Source organism: Hibiscus syriacus, unplaced genomic scaffold (assembly GCF_006381635.1).
Source record: "Hibiscus syriacus cultivar Baekdansim isolate YM2019G1 unplaced genomic scaffold, ASM638163v2 tig00003041_pilon, whole genome shotgun sequence".
Lineage (NCBI taxonomy): Eukaryota > Viridiplantae > Streptophyta > Magnoliopsida > Malvales > Malvaceae > Hibiscus > Hibiscus syriacus.
In genome coordinates this window covers 643,508-658,101 of record NW_024061960.1, presented here as the reverse complement: position 1 = coordinate 658,101, position 14,594 = coordinate 643,508, and the positions used below count along the sequence as shown (strand labels likewise).

The window sequence follows — 14,594 nt, the reverse complement described above, 5'->3', positions numbered from 1 at the left end:
AAAATCAGGAGGGAAGTCAGTCAATCGGTATCAATTCTTCTTTTTATGCCCTCGACCTTACAATGGTCGCAAGTCCCATTGAATCGGCGACGGGAACAGGAGACTCCAAACACATTTGACAAGAAAGTAGCTGAATCAGTGACAGGGGAAACGCCACTCAAATGCAGACATTGAGATTCCTCCTGAACCAACATAAAATAGGCCCTACTGACTGAAGGAAGAGGCTGCATGAGCAAAAGTTGGCTCCGAACAGCAGCAAAGGTCTCATTAAAACCTATAAGAAATTGAAGGTGTTGCTGTGAAACATGGTTCGTGATCGTTTGAGAGGCCTCACGCTGACAAGAAAAAACTAGAACAAGAATGCTATATTCATCACAAATAAGCAAAGATTGAAAGACCGCCTTGAACCAAAGTGGCTATCTCTCGATGAAGAAAAAATATACTCGAACTATCGATCTTGTCAAAATGATCCTTCAAATCCTTTCAATCCGCCGCCGTGATTGAAACATAAACAATACCAGCAAAGAGCTCCGGGCTGACTGAATTAAGAATCCAAGACAATGTAATCACATTACAAATATCCCATTAGGAATACTGAGAATCAAGAAATGCCTCAAGTTGATAACTCTCGTCCATAAACCCAACCTTAATTTTGGCGAGAAATACGATTCATAAAGAACGACTCCAGATATTGTAATTTTCAATATCCGTAAGTTGAAGTTAAATTAAATAAATTCTAGGGGTGTAAGAAGGATAAAGATAAAGAATGTGGTTGTGATCAATAATCTCAACGATTGCCGGAGGCATGATCGAAAGACAAAAAAAAAAACAATGAACAAACGACAAACGAACCAAAGAATATAGAGTAATCGTAAGACAAAAAAAAAGAACGACCCAACAAATGCAACCCAAACAACCTAGCTATTTGATATCATGTTAAGAAACTAAACCCAATTGAAACTATTACTTCATGTATTTCATCATCATAATAATATTTACATACTACACTATTTATATAATACAAAGTAACAACTATAATATGTAACTAATTGATTACTAACTATTATAACTAATTATATACTGACTAGCTACATATTATCTCAACAAATAATAAATGATATTATATTTTTATTTTAATAATATATAATAAATTATATTGTAGAAATAATATTTTAATAATAATATTCACATAAAAAATATTAAATAAATTATTATAATATTTTAAAAATAATAATAATATTTTTTTCTAATAACTAATATTATTTATTGTATTCAATATTTATAATAAATAGTTTCTAAAAAATTTACTAACCAATAAGAAATGATTTACTCAACATCATTCGAATATTGTAAAATAATTTCAAAAAATTGTTTTTTCAAAAATATATTTCACTTTATAAAAATTATTTTCTAAACTATGTTTTCCATGAAATAAACAAACCCTTAATCTTTTCTAATAAAAAATGATTTTATTTTGTTAAATTATTGTACTTAGACTAATGTTAAATAGTTTGCACATAAACAAAACCCATTTAATGGGGAAACAAACTGATTATTTTATCTTTTAAAAAATATTATTAATCTCAATATATACTCAAAGTCGAGAATAAAATATAAAAATATATTAAATATTTATAAGATAATACACTGTATAAATTCGGTGGCGTAGTGGAGGCATTAACGCCACGTCCCTCGGTGATGCTTTTGTATTTTCAAAGGCATAAATTTCTTGCCGCATGTCTCAAAAAAGATAAATAAATAACTCCATTATTGGGAAGAATTTCTCTGTCACTTGACTCAGAAAAATAAAAAATAATGTCTTCAATCTTATCCTTGGCGTTGGTTCTCATTGGAACGCTATGTTCCTTCTTCTACATCTTTCGCACCACCGTATTCCGCCAAAACCACGACAAAAAATGGCCGGAAACTGCCACCGGGTCCCCGCGCTCTACCGATAATCGGCAACCTCCATATGTTAGGAAAGCTTCCACACCAAAGCCTTCATCATCTAGCCAAAAGATACGGCCCCATAATGTCACTAAAGCTAGGCTCTATACCAACAATCGTGGTGTCATCACCTGCGGCAGCAGAACTATTCCTCAAAATCCATGACCTTGTTTTCTCTAGCAGGCCTAAAATGCAAGCTTCAGAATACTTGTCTTATGGTTCCAAGGACATGGTTTTTACCCAGTACGGTTCCTATTGGCGAACTGTTCGGAAATGGCGTACTTTGCATCTCCTTAGTGCTTCAAAAGTTGAAGAATTTGCCCCAGTAAGGAAGGCGCATCTACGGTCATTGGTTGAATCCGTAAAGAAGTCAGAGGTGGCGGGCGAGATGGTGGACCTGACCAGAAAGGTCGGCGAGCATATCGAAGATACCATGTGTCAGATGATTTTCGGGCAAGATAAGGATGATGGATTCAACCTGAGGTCCCTAATTGATCAAACCATGCATCTCCATGGACTCTTCAATATTTCAGATTTTATTCCTTATCTTGCTCCACTTGACCTTCAGGTTTGTCTCTTCCTTTCCCAAACAATGGTGAATTCTTGGTGATGATGAATAAATTTAACTCAGGTTGATGACTATCCCCTTCTATACCGTACATCCTCAGGGAATAGGACGAAGGCTTAGGAGGACGAATAAGTTGCTCGATGTGGTGTTCGAGAAAATAATTGATGAACATGTGCAAGGAACAGATCCCAATGGTCTAAAACCTCGCAAAGATTTCGTTGATATGATGATTTCCATGTTGAATCAACCAATGAACCCTCACGACGAAGAGGAACCCTACATAATTGAAAGAAACAACGTCAAGGCTATATTATTGGATATGACTTCTGCTTCATTTGATACTTCAGCTGTCGTCATAGTGTGGGCATTTTCAGAAATTCTAAGGCATCCTCGAGTGATGATTCGTCTCCAACAAGAGTTGGAGGCCGTGGTTGGAAGGAATAGACTTGTTGAAGAATCAGATCTATCAAAACTGTTGTATTTAGATATGGTTGTGAAAGAAAGTATGAGGTTACATCCAGTTGCTCCGTTCTTAGTTCCACGCGAGTCCATGGAAGATGTTATTGTTGATGGATATTTCATACCAAAGAAATCGAGAATCTTGGTGAATACTTGGTCGATGGCTCGAGACCGGAGTATATGGTCGGCAAATGCTGAAGAATTCATGCCGGAAAGATTCATTGGTAGTAACATTGATCTCCGAGGACATGATTTTGAACTCATTCCTTTCGGATCAGGTCGTAGAGGATGCCCTGGAATGCAATTAGCCTTGATCACAGTGCGTCTAGTTCTAGCTCAACTAATCCATATCTTTGACTGGGAATTGCCTGATGGGATGCAGCCTAATGAACTGGACATGAGAGAAATCTTTGGCCTCTCATTGCCAAGGGCTAATCATTTACTGGCAAAGCCAACTTATCGTCTACTTGAATAAAGCAATGTGAAATAAGCTTTAATATTTATTGTCAAATAAATTAAATTGTAATGGAAAAGCTTAAAGTAGATGGTTGTTGTTTGATATTTTTAATTGTAGTTTTCCAACCATCAAAATTTATATATATTTTATTAATAATAAGTTGGTCCAATAAGATGAGGAATCATATCTCTTAAGTATGGTCAGAAATTTAAATTCTAACGTTTGCGAATGAAACAAATTAGATTAGGAGAGTCGTCTTCGTCTCTTTAGTATTCGATCTGAATTAATCGATCAATAGATTGAATATAGGTTATTATACCAAAAAAATTACATATATTTTAGCGAAGGAAATAATACAACTGTTTATGGGTAACCAGACTTTTTCTCCGGATCGGTTACATGACTCCCTTCTTAATTTGTTTTTGAAGCAATCAGGTAGCTGTTGACCTCTTTTCTTTACATTTTAGCTTTTATTTTTTATTTTTTTTTCTAAAACAGAATCAAGCTTTTTCTTCGCACAGAAAAAATAAATTAGAATATTCGCCGAATGACAAAATATACAAATGATTGCTTGAAAGAAATAAAAAGGCAAGAACAATTATTCGATTACACTCCAAGCAAAAATAACACCTAAAACAAAAGGAACGCCTAAAACAAATGGAACACCATAAACTCACCAAGACATCACTACAAGTTTCTATAGACCATTAAATCTAATAAGTTCAAGCATCACTTCTTGTTCATCTCCCCCAATACTAAAATCGAGTTTTTTTCGCTAAGTCTCAAGCTCGATTTGCTTCCTTAAAAATATTCTTTCTTTTTTCTTAACTTCTACTACACGACTGTTGGACAAGCTAGTATCCACTTCATCTCTACAATCAGTGGCGTCCACGCTACAAAAGGCATCATTTCCCAAAAGATTGTCTGGCACTGTATGCTCACTGTCCACAACATCTTTTGCTTTATCTAAAATTAATTGAGCAACAACCGAGCCTTCCAGTTTAACATGATTACAAACCAACTGATCGACCAGATTCAGCCCATCTACTTTATCATTACCAGATCCAGGTAATGAATTTCCCTCGATTAAGGGAACTGCAATTACAGACAGCGGAAATAACCCCGTCCATTTATATTTGAATTTCAAGACGTGCACCCATAACTTATCAAAATTAGCTACAGGTTGAAATCCTAGTTTCATGAGAAAAGCCTTGTTACATAGGGCCAATTTCTTTAACTCCAATCCTCCATTTTCTATACCATGTTCCAATTTACAATGTTGACACCGCTTTTATCATTTGTAAAGCCCCATATAAAGCTTCGAATAATCCTTTTCATATCCTCACACACACGCCTTTCGGAATCCATGAGGTTTGCATGGGATAAGTAGGAATCACTTGTAAAATTACCTTAGCAAGAGTGATTCTAACCGCAAGAGAGAGAGAGTCTTAGCCGCCTAGCTCGACAGCCTACTTTTTATCTAATCGATTAAATAGGAATAGGTACATTTAGTAACTCTGGTGCACCAACGTGTAGTCACCAGTTTTCATCCCTTACCTTACATCATCATCATTATTATTATTATTATTATTATTATTATTATTATTATTATTATATTGTTATTTTAAAATATTAACATTACAAATTCAAACCCATTTACATACCCAATACCTAACACCCAAAACCAGACCCAATTACAAATACAAACCCGAGTCCAATCTAAAAAACACTAGCCCTACACCTAACTAACCCTAATCCTAATATCTTCAGCCACCACCAACGAGGATCTCCACGTCGCCACCAACAGCTCTTTCGGCCAACATAACAGCCCCTGCCAAGAAACCAACAACCCAAAGTCATCATTTCTCAAAAAAAAAAAAAAAAACCACGCTCAACAGTAGCAAATCCAACAAAAATCAAGGGAAGGTTAAGGCATTAAATTGTCTTACCAACCCGATTGGGAGGCCATTTCCTGTCATACCCATCATCAACAACCATGCACAAAATGTCAGAATGTAAATTAGTTTTTTTAAAAACTTTTTTCACAGTAAGATGGGTATAAAACCCGAAAATCACTTGTAAAAAAGTATCCCCTTTTGGTATTTTTGGAAAAGAAATAAAAGCCTTAAAGGTAATTTTTTTGTAGTTCGAATATGAAAAGTTTTTTCCTTCTCAGTTCGAATATAAAATATATATCTATATTTACGGAGAAAAAAATAGAGGGAAGGGGAAACTATACCTCAGGGGGGAAGTTGAACCGAAGGGTTGGTTCGTCTTTGCGGTGGTCGGAGTGGAAAAAGCTGAAATGTTGGGAGCTTTTGGGGTGATTAAGAGTAGTATTTGGTGGTTTTAACCATGGATCAAGGCTTAGGAGTGTAAATCGGAGAGAATAGTGTCGTTTGGGGCCAGTTTATGAGTATTGGCCACCGTGTGGTGGTCGAAATAGTGGTCGGAACGGTGGCTGAGGGGCCGACAAGGGGTCGATCGAGAGAGAAGTAAGGGGAGGTTGAGAGTGTTTTAGATTTTTTTTATGAAATGGGTTTAAAATGAAAAAAGAGAGGAAATAAATGTGTTTTATAGGGAAAGTTAGGGGTTAATCGCATTTAAGTCCCCCATAGTTAGCCATGATTTTGCATTTTGGTCACATACGAGGACCAAATCTGTTATTTACCCTTTTTTATATTGAACTCATTTTTTTATTTTCCCTTTTTTACTCATGCTATGTATTGATTGATATAATTGTGTTCATGTCCCCTAGTTTTAGTGTGCTTTTGCATTTTGGTCACATGCAATTATTATTTAATTTTATACCAATTTTGGTTGGACTGGTTTTGTAATTTTTGCATTTTTATTTAATAATGTATTTTAGGATTGTAAAAATAAATAATTATTATTCAATCCCTATAGTTTCAACGTGTTTTTATATTTTGGTCACTAACCTGTTTTTTTTATTTTGTTTTGATTTAGTTACTCATTTTTTAGTTTATTTTAATTCGATCCTTTTACTACATGTTTAATTTATTTTAATCCCTATAATTTAATGACAATGTGATCTAGTCCCTTATATTTAATTTGTTAGATCTTGATTAAAATTCATGTTTGTTTGTTTATTTCTTTTTGCATTTTTTTAATATTTGATTGACAATTCAATATACATGGTTACTTTATATTTATATTTATTTGATTTAGTTCGCCCTTTAGAATTTGTCCATGAATTAGGATATTTAAACTTAAAATTTGATTTAGTAATTAGGTTTCACCTTATTTTTGATTAGGAAACAATTAGATTCAAGTTTTTACATAAAATGCTTGATTACTCGAGTCGATAGTTCGAATCCCCAAATTGTTAATCATCGACTAATTTTAAAACTTATTTAGTTCAACCCCTTAATTTTTAATAGTTAATTAGAACAATTATTAGAACCTTGATTTATTGGCTAGTCCTTAAATTTTAAGTATGTCATCACCCATTTTATTTTATAATATATAGTCTATATAATATGTGGGCATAATACATATAGTATAGTTTAGGCATTGAATGCATGATATCATATAGTTTCATTTTTGCATAAGATAGTTTACATATTATATAGTTGTATATTAGGTAATATAGTGTATTAAATAATAATTGCATGATATTAGTTCATGTAGAATTGCATGTTATTAATTCATGTTGCATTGCATGTTATTCATGTTACATTAGGTATTAAATAAATAAAATTGTTACATTGCATATTATAAGGTTCATAAGTAGTAGTCCATGTCATTTTAATTTCACTTGCATATTAGTATTTATTTTTGCATTAATATAGGTATATTTACATTTGTTTTAGATAGGCCCAACGTAATCCCACTTCATATTACAATAATAAAAAATAAGAAAACAAAAAAGCCTAAAACTACTCCTCTAGTTGTCGGTTTTGATGTAATTTTGGGGGGGGGGGAATTGTTTTGTTTTGAAAGTCAAACTAAGCATTAAATTGGCCCAAATTTTTAGGTGCTTACATCACCTATCCAACTGAAAGAAAACCAAACAAATCCCAACCATCGATTGGCTTAGATCCAATGGCTAGGGAGGCTTCAATCCAAGTGAAACAAACACATATATATGGACCCTTGTATGAGAAATTCGATCCAAAGGCTCACATGGTGTCACATCATCAATCCATGGAAAAGAAGCACAAAGACATCTAAGCCATTGGATCCATGTTGTCTTCTCTAAAGGACCCAAGCATCATCAAAACCACCGCCGGCAATGCGTCGCTGGGGCGTGTGACTCACGCGTCGGTTCGGTTGAATCCACCGCCGTCCACCATTATTTATGGCCATTTCGAAGCATGCAAAAATAGGAAAAAAAATTAAAAGCAAGGAACATTCCCGAATCAAAGCTCATTCTAATCAATTTTTAGCGAGAACGGTTAGATTAAGGGGAAAAATCATCAGTATGAATAAGGAGTTCGTCATTAGCATTAAACACAAGTAATCATTCACCAACAATAAGGAAAAACTCACCAATCATCAAAAGTTCGAAAGAAAGTGAGGGAAGAAGCCTTACCCTCGTCGGAGGGAGGCACGCCTTTTTGATGAGTTTTCCTTTTATTTCTTTTTTTCGATTCGAATATGTGTGTTTTTTAGGTTTCGAGGTGATCGACCGACGGTGATTGTTGATCGGAGTTAAAGATGGCGATCAGAGTTTGGCCCGTGTCGGGTTTTGGGTAGACTGAGAGGTTGAAGTGGGTGATTTCTATTGAAACTGGATTTAGTTTAGGATGTAATCAAGAACATTTGAGTTTTGTTTTTTGGGAGTGTTCTTGGGGTTCTTGGGTTTAGAGAGGAAAAAGATTGGTTTGATCCAAAAAAACTATTTTCGGGTTGTTTTTGGTGTTAATGGAGAATCAAACTTGATTTTGGAAGATGAACATTTGATATTTCTTGAGAACTATCGGTGTTTAATCTTTTAAAAACAAATTTTGGATGAGTTTTGGTGTTTGTATAGGATCTAGCATGGGTTTTTTTATGAACAAAAGATGAACATGAATAACACTGGATAAATTTGGGGGATTTGTTGGAATTTTTGGTTGGAGGGCTAGAGAGAATTTGGAGGAGAAGAAATTTTTTGGAGGTGTAATAATGAGCTTTCTTGTAATTTTTGGGCTATTTGATTTATTGAAACCCCCTACATTTAGCTTTTTTACTTATGGTATATGTATTTCCATTTATTTTATTTTAGTCTCCAATGTTTTGTAATTTGTACTTCAAATTTTAATTGAATTCAACCTAGTCACTAATTTCTTTTCAATTGCCTTGAATCTTTTATTGAATGTGTTTAATTATTAACATCAATTATTAATTTGTGAATTTTTTTTAAATGGTCACTTGTTTAACTGTAAAATAAAACATTTAGTTTTTTTAATGTTTTAATTTGATCACTAATATTAATTGACCTTTGTTCTTTTAATTAAGCCTTAGAATTTAAGTTCTTAGGTTTTAATTAAAACCTTAGTTTAGGTTCCTTAATTAGAAATCAAAGTTTTGTAATTTCCTTCTAGGATTATGTCATGGTGGGAGGAGAAGGGCGAGAAAACGAGGAAGAATAAGGGCGAGAAAACGAGGAAGAATTAGAGCGAGAACAAGAGGAAGAATTGGGGGAAGAAATGCGAATGTTAGGGATTGAGCAAAAGAAATTAGGGATTGATGCACGTGAGAAAAGGGTTAATGATTTACCTGAAGATGAGCAGGCCAATATGGATCATATGTTGTTGGAGCAGGCCCAAGAAGAATGAGAGCAGCCCGAGTCTACTAATCCAATATCTGCAAAAGAAGACAAATTATTAGTAGTTGTTATATTTTGTTAGAAAGGACAGCCAGCTGACAATCCTTCTGTTATCCTTGTAACTAAATAAATTGGCTGAAGGGATATTTTTCAGTATGTTATGAATAAACAAGCATTTTCTTCTCTGAATTCCCTCTAATTTCTCTTTATTCCTATTACCTATTACTCGATTTCTCTTCTAATCATCTCAAACCATAACAATTGGTATCGAGAGCCTTAATTCCTGGAAATTTTTCAGTGGGTATGCCAAAGAAAAACCAGAGTATGACTAAAGCTGATTTTTTTGCACTTCAAAAGCAAATTGAAGATTTGGCTGCGTTAGTGAAGCAAGGCCAAGATGATGCTAATCCACCTAAATGGTGGGAAACCCAGGAGAGTCGAATCAGTGCATTGGAATCAAGAATGTCTATGAATCAGGGTTATGTTGAGGAGCTACTGAGGATATTAACGGGCAGAAACGATGAACAAGCGCAGTCTGCTGGTGATCAGGTAAACACTCCTAATAACTCTAAAAATGGGGAGAAAAATCCTGTTTTGGTGATTGTAGTGAAGGATAAATCAAGATTCACTAATAAAACTGATGAACCGGGGATTTTGAAAGATAAGCCTGATGTTTGTTTAGCCCTTAAGAATAGTTTGAGGTCTGAGAATCAAACTGGTGAAAACAGTAACACTAGACCTATTATGGTTGGACTGGAAGCTGAAAATAGGGGACAAGGGGGTTCTTTTAACAGTGTAGGAACTATGTGGCATAGACCCAAAATTGATTTTCCATTGTTTGAAGGGATAAATCCTAAGGGGTGGCTGCAGAAGTATCTTAAATATTTTTCCCTATGCAATGTTCCTGTAGATCAGAGGGTGGAAGTGGCTACTATGTATCTTACAGGAAAAATAGAAATATGGTTTGATAGATATATTATGCAGAAGCATAATGTAACATGGCATGAGTTTGAAGCTGATATGTGTCATAGATTTAGTGATAGGTCTTTTTCTGACATTGTGGAGGAATTCACTAAGCTTACTCAGAAATGATCTGTTGAAGACTATCAAGAAAGGTTTGAGGAGTTACAACCACACATGCTATTACAGAATCCTAGTTTGGGTGAGGATTTCTTTATGTCACTTTTTATAAGTGGACTTAGAGAAGACATCAAGCATAGAGTAAAAGCTTTAGATCCTAAAAATTTATCTAAGGCATGCAAACAAGCTAAGCTTTATGAGTTATCTGTGGAGTTTGAAAACAGAAAGTTGAGACCTTCCTTTAAAGTCCCACCCTACCCAAACCCCATTAATACTTCCAAGACAAATTCGGTGCCATTACCTACTAAATCCACACCAATTTTCAATCCTAAACAGAATCTCCTTGATTACAGAAGGCATAACAACCTTTGTTTTAAGTGTGGAGAAAAATTTCAGCCAGGCCATCAATGTAAAACAAGAAACTTAAATATGATGATTGAAGGAGAGAATATTATTCCTACAAAATCTTTCCCTACTGACTCAGACCAGTAGATAGTGCAAGAAGAGGAAAGCTTAGAAATATATATGAATGCAATTACTGAGTGTATCAGCCATAATACTTTGAGGATTCAAGGAACAATTCAAGGCAGACCTTTGAACATTCTGATTGACAGTGGCAGTATACACAGTTTTCTGACACCAGAATGGGGTGATGCTGGAATTCAAGTTCTAACTCCCTACCCTTTAGCTATTACAGTAGCTAATGGCAACAACTCTATAGTTCAGCTAGATGTAATAAGGTGGAGTGGCAGATGCAAGGACATTCATTTATACACGACTTTAGACTTCTTAAATTGGGAGGAAGTGATATGGTTTTAGGGGGTGATTGGATGAAATTATTTAGTCCAATTTTGATGGAATTCAACAAGATGACAATGAGTTTTGAACATCAAGGTGAAAATATTATTATACAAGGACAACGACCCTCACTGCTTTTGCAGCAGATTTCAGGTGCTACTTTATTGAAAATGATAGCATCTGATGCAGCTATTTTGGGGCATGTGGTTCTGCTGAGTATGACTGAGACTCCTAAGTCAGTTCCTACAGTTCTTAAACCTCTTTTAAAGAGGTATCATTCTGTTTTTACTGAACCTACAAGGTTACCTCCTACAAGGACTAATGATCATGCTATTCCTCTCAAACCTGGCTGTAGTCCTATTAATCTCAGACCCTACAGATTTCCTCATAATCAGAAGACTGAAGTAGAAAAACAGATTGCTAAAATGTTATACTCCTCTATTATTCAACCTAGCAGGAGTCCCTTTGCTTCTCCATGCCTTTTAATTAAAAAAAGAGGATGGCACTTGGAGGTTTTGTGTTGATTACAGACAATTAAACAATCTTACAGTGAAGGATAAGTTTCATATTCCTGTGGTGGAGGATCTATTAGATGAGCTATATGGTGCTGTTTATTTTTCCAAGATTGACTTAAGGAGGCTATTGGCAAATTAGAATTAAGGAGGATGATATCTAAAAAAAACATTTAGAACTCATCAAGGGCATTATGAATTCAAGGTAGTGCCTTTTGGTCTTACTAATGCCCAGCTACATTTCAAGCATTAATGAATGATTTGTTTAAATCATTTCTTAGAAAGTTTGTTTTGGTGTTCTTTGATGATATATTAGTCTACAGTAATTCTATGGCAGAACATATTAATCATTTGTAATTGGTTTTGGAGGTTTTGAAAGCCAATCAGTTATTTGCAAAACTATCTAAGTTTTTTTTGGACAGACCCAAGTGGAGTACTTGGGACATATTATTTCAGCAGCAGGAGTAGTAACATATCATACTAAGATAGAAGCTATGAAGAATTGGCCTCTTCCTAAATCTTTAAAGTCGCTGCGTGGACTTTTGGGTTTAACTGGTTATTATAGGAGGTTTATAAAAAACTATGGTTCTATAAGTAAGCCTTTAACTCAGATGCTTACTATGGACAGTTTTCATTGGTCTTCTACAGCTTTGAATGCTTTTGAAAACCTAAAACAGGCTATGTGTGTTGCTCCTGTTTTAGCTTTACCTGATTTCACTAAGAGTTTCTATTTAGAAACTGATGCTAGTTCAGGAGGTATTGGTGCTGTGCTATCTCAATAGGGCAGACCTATTGCTTATCTAAGCAAGGCTCTCAGTCCTAGACATGGTGCCCTCTCCATTTATGAAAGGGAGTATCTTGCTATTTTATTAGCAGTTTCTAAGTGGAGGCATTATCTAGAGAGTAAACCCTTTATTATTAAAACTGATCATGAGCCTCTAAAGTATCTATTAAAGCAAAAATTGACCACCACTATCCAAAAAAAAGGGCTAACTAAATTACTGGGGCTTGATTACTCTATTCAATACAGAAAGGGTAAGTTAAATATGGTGGCAGATGCTTTGTCTAGGTAATGGGAAGATCATGGTCAACTGATGGCTATAGGGACTACTTTGATCATTCCTAGTTGGGTGGCAGAAGTGGAAGGCAGTTATAAGGATGACAAATTGGCTGTTGATTGGATCAATATATTAATTGTGAATGCTACAGCTAATCCTAATTGGAAATTTTCCAAAGGAATACTAAGATTTAAAAGCAGAGTTTATATTGGTTCTAATGGGTCTCTTAGGCTTCAAATTCTGCAAGCATTACATGATTCCCCTCATGGGGTCTTTCAGGCTACTTACCAGAGGATAAGATCATATTTTTATTGGCCTGGGCTTAAAAATATGGTAGCTACATATGTCAAATGTTGTTCAATCTGTCAACAAACTAAGGTGGAGCATGTGCCTAAACCAGGTTTGCTACAACCCTTACCTATTCCTCAACAAGATTAGGAGGTGGTTACTATGGATTTTATTGATGGCTTGCCTACATCATTTAAGAAAAATTATATATTGGTTGTGGTGGATAAATTTACAAAATACAACCATTTTATGGTCAGCCTAAACTAGCTAATTCAGATAGAGATAAAACATTCACTAGTCTCTTTTGGAGAGAACTAATGAAGCAGTTTGGTACTACTACACTATTTAACACTACTTACCATCCTGAGACTGATGGTCAGACAGAAAGGGCAAATCAATACGTTGAGCAGTATCTAAGGGGCTGTGTTTTTTTCAACCAAAGTAATGGGCTAAATGGTTGCCACATGCTGAGTGGTGGTACAATACTTCCTATCATACAACCCTAAACCTAACACCCTTTCAAGCTCTATGTGGCTATAAGCCTCCTACAATGGTTTGGCAGACAGAACCAACATTACAATCGGTGGGAGAACTAATGAGGAGCAGGGAGGAAATCAGGCTTATTGTAAAACAACAATTAGAGAATGCTGCAAACAAAATGAAACAACAGGCAGATAAAAAGCATTCTGAAAGAATTTTTGCAACAGGGGATTTGGTTTACCTGAAACTACAACCGTATCGTCAAACATCCCTTGCCCTGAGGAAGAATCTAAAGTTAGCAACCAAGTTTTACGGGCCTTAAAAAATTTTAGAAAAAATTGGGGAAGTGGCATATATACTTGACTTACCAGAAACGTCTCATTTTCACCATGTCTTCCATGTCAGTTTGTTGAAGAAACATATTGGCACTACAACCACAACTTTGATAGAACCTCATGTGGAAGATGAAGAGGGTCAGTTTCGCATAGAACCAAGTAAAATATTGGGCAGACGAATTGTAAATCGTAACAACCGACCAGTTACTCAGTTATTGGTAAGATGAACTATCCTCGACGATTCAAACGATACTTGGGAGGATTACTCTGTTCTCCGAGGCTAGTTTTCCTCTTTTGATCCTTGGGGACAAGGATCCTCTCGATGGGTGGGTATTGTCATGGTGAGAGAAGAAGGGCGAGAAAACGAGGAAGAATTAGGGCGAGAACAAGAGTAAGAATTGGGGGAAGAAATGTGAATGTTAGGGATTGAGAAAAAGAAATTAGGGATTGATACACGTGAGAAAGGGGTTAATGATTTACCTGAAGAGGAGCAGGCCAATATGGATCAGATGTTGTTGGAGCAGGCCCAAGAAGAATGAGAGCAGTCCGAGTCCATTAATCCAGTATCTGCAAAAGAAGACAAATTATTAGTAGTTGTTATATTCTGTTAGAAAGGACAGCCAGCTGGTAATCCTTCTGTTATCCTTGTAACAAAATAAATTGGCTGAAGGGATATTTTTCAGTATGTTATGAATGAACAAGCATTTTCTTCTCTCAATTCCCTCTAATTTATCTCTATTCCTATTACCTATTTCTCGATTTCTCTTCTAATTATCTCAAACCATAACAAATTATTTCCTTTATCATATTGATTAGAAACACATAAACATAAATTCATA

The 14,594-nt window shown here is 35.2% G+C and overlaps 1 pseudogene; it reads left to right on the top strand.

Annotated features, from left to right (window-relative positions):
* The first annotated feature begins 1,808 nt into the window (after window positions 1–1,808).
* LOC120168269 lies at window positions 1,809–3,459 on the top strand (annotated as a pseudogene).
* Window positions 3,460–14,594: the final 11,135 nt, after the last annotated feature.